Genomic DNA, 3,077 nt, shown 5'->3' on the forward strand with positions numbered 1-3,077 from the left:
GAAGGAAGGAAGGAAGGAAGGAAGGAAGGAAGGAAGGAAGGAAGGAAGGAAGGAAGGAAGGAATTTTATTAGCCACTGCTACAGCAACAGATTTCCACAAAAGGGTGGAAAAGAGTGCTGAAAAGCCACATAGTCTTTCCTTGAATTTTTGCATGTGCTAAAATATTACCAATCCAAGAGAGAGACATTAAGAAAGTAATCAAACAATAAAAAAATTAAAATTAAGTTTAATATATGAGTGAGTATATCTGATGAAACTTGGAGAGGGGACAAGAAGTTACGTGTACTAGCACAAAGCCTAACTCTAAGCCTGATACATATTCTCTGAGTGTTCCTGGAATAGATGGTAACACTCACAGAAAGAGAAGTGAAAGAGGCACAGAGACTTATGACGTTATTTATTATAACAAAGTGCCTGCTTTGCTGAGAGGGTAAATACCTATTAGAGACAAAGGCTGATGTCAAAACTTCTACTGACTCTACTTACAGCAGAATTTTCCTCATCATCTTGACATTTAGTCAGTGCAGGTAGCAGAAGACTACTCCCTCTTGTTTGACCATAGCTATACTAGTATGCGATTTCGTACCTGTAGTGAAGTAGTGACCTTTCCTTTTTGTTTTCCAATCACTTCCAAAATAATTCTTCCATCTCCTAGACCTTTGTTTCTTTTTTAAATATTTTCTTTTAAAACACAGAAGTGTATTATTCCAGATGAGTCTCTGTGAATACACTACACTCAGAGACGAAACAGCATCTTTGTTCCAGTTGTGTTACCTTCTTGTAAAGACTGGGCCAGATGCTTGTGGAAGCAAGCAGAGGACTCACATTTGGGGTGTTTTTTACAGTAATGGAGATAGTTGGTACTTTTTAAAAATACAGCCCATCATTCATGGCACCATGCAAACATTAATGTTACCTTAAATGTGAAAACAATCATGTTATCTTAAATGTATGGCCTCACATGGCTTCCAAGAGAAATGTTTCCTAAAATACAAGGTGTAATATAAACTTGGCTATATATGCAAAGGAAAACTAATCACATGAAAACAAAAACACTGCCTCAAATCCAAGGAGCTTGAGACAGGAAAGTTTCTGTCATTCCTCTTGAGAAATTAGAGCCCATTCACATTTAAGCTCTTCTCAGAAGCTTGTTCTGAAGTTCTTGGAAAGAATTCAGGAAAGCGGAACAAACAGCATTTCTTGTGATTCTTCCATATTTTACAATGGAGAATATTATTTAAAATTATTTAGAAGAAAAATCATCATATTGACCCAGTAGAAGTGCATACCTCTATATAGTAAATGCCAATTGACAGTAGCTTTGCTAACTGTGATTACTTTTCATCAACTTGTGAGAAGTAATCCCTGAGCTCCTGCAGACCACTGAGGAGAAAAACTCTGACCTATTCTGTTCTGGGGTTTATAGCATGGCACAGCAACAGGTATATGCTGTTTAGGAAATACAGAACAACTAAGTCTTCAGTCAGTATTGAAAATTAACACCCCTGGAAGTTCAGGGGTAAGGTGACAGGGGTGTGTCAGTAAGTTTATTATAATTATCAGGTACTATGGTGGGGTGTGTTGCATGGATCATCGTGGATGTTCCCAATTAGGCTGCTGATGTACAGAAAGCTATGCCAACAGGTATCTTTATAGGTCTGGATGCTGAGGCAAGTGTGAGAAAAAAGTGAGGAATGTCTGCCTTTTTGTATTTTCATGTAGCAGAAAACAAGGGAATCAAAGTCTTAGGCTCTAGAAACCAGAAGGTGCTTCAGGGAGTTCTGTGAATACAACCACGACTGTCTGATTTTCAAAGTGAAAGAATATCTCCGGGGGGTGAGGGGGGGCGCGGGGGGAAGGATGTTTTTGTAGTAAAGTACAACTTTTTAGGATGCGCGGATTCAATGTACATAGCGTTTCATTTTTGGGTAGGTGGGTGGGGGAGAAGGCAGAATGAATGACTCGGTTTGCACAGATGAGTAAACGACCCAATTCCTCTGCTGAACTAAGAATTAAGGTGCGATTCTTTGGCAGACTGATATTGCTGTGGAGGCTGCATTAATTTGTATTTGCATACTATGGGGATTACTTTGCACAGATCGCCTTAATTCTGTGTCTGAGCTTATGTTGAATCTTCTCTGTGGTGTTTATTACCTCAGACTATGTCTGCTCAGGAATTCTGCTCAAAAGGGCGAGTTTTTCACTCAGGGAGCACAGGTGTATGGCGTGAGGTAAAGCGATTTATGTGGAAAAATAAGGAAATCTGCATTCAAACACGCTTTTTAGGTAATGGGAAGTTTAGTATGTCATTTGGTGCCAATTTAAGATAATTTCCTCTCCTGCTAGAGAGATGTGAACTGAACCGCAGATTGTGTTGGCTCTTTCTAGTCTTTGAGAAGTATCAAAGTTAACGAGCCAGAGGGATAACGCTGGGGGCTGAGAATAGGGAGCGTGCAGTTTTATTCTTGCCCCGGCAATTATGCGCTACGCATGTGGCCACAGCGTTTAACTCTTGGTACCCTCAGTTTCTCTGCTTGACAAATAGTGACTCATGCGTTCTGCACGGGGAGCCAGTGCAGCGCTAGAATTCCTGCTTGCGAAATCGCCTTAAATCTTTTGGAGAGAAGCGTTAATGGTTGCAGGGTAAGGCCAGCAGTGCCGCGGGCGGGATGCGGGTGCAGACACGTATCGTTTCCCAGCTGCCAGCCGCACGGCGTTGCCTCCCATCTGCATTTTCCAGCCCGCTGGAACACGGGCGGGAGGCGGCGGGAGCCGGGCGGCCGCGCTCCCCCGGGGGCTCCGGCGGCGAGGGGCGGCGGGAACCCGCGCGGTGCGGCCGGGCCCGCCAAGAGTTAACGGCGGCACCCCGGGGGCCGCGCCGCCGCCTCCCCACCCCGCCGCTGCATTATTATTATTATTTCTCCCCCCTTCCCTCGCCTTCCAGTTTTGGCAGGGGATTAAAGCAGCTCCCCCCTGTGGCAGCAGTGACCCAGAAACGAGTTTGATTCACGGAGTCCTTCCTCCATAACAAGTACAAACGTCAGTCAGAGGGAATCTGTGTGTGTGTGTGAGAGAG

The 3,077-nt window shown here is 43.9% G+C and overlaps 1 protein-coding gene across 7 annotated transcripts in view; it reads left to right on the forward strand.

The window, feature by feature from the left end:
- The window catches only part of JADE1 (jade family PHD finger 1), a 114,878-nt gene that overhangs the window by 68,733 nt on the left and 43,068 nt on the right, over window positions 1–3,077 (forward strand). The window contains exon 1 of one of the 7 annotated variants that reach the window (XM_015623814.3): window positions 2,627–2,644. The exons of 5 other annotated variants lie outside the window; for them this stretch is intronic. The gene's annotated coding sequence lies outside the window, so the exon portion shown is untranslated. Of the gene's footprint in view, window positions 1–2,626; window positions 2,645–3,021; window positions 3,041–3,077 lie in introns of those variants that run through there. One more of the 7 variants, XM_015623813.3, reaches the window with a different exon arrangement.

Source organism: Parus major, chromosome 4 (genome assembly GCF_001522545.3).
Source record: "Parus major isolate Abel chromosome 4, Parus_major1.1, whole genome shotgun sequence".
In the NCBI taxonomy this organism is placed as follows: Eukaryota; Metazoa; Chordata; class Aves; order Passeriformes; family Paridae; genus Parus; species Parus major.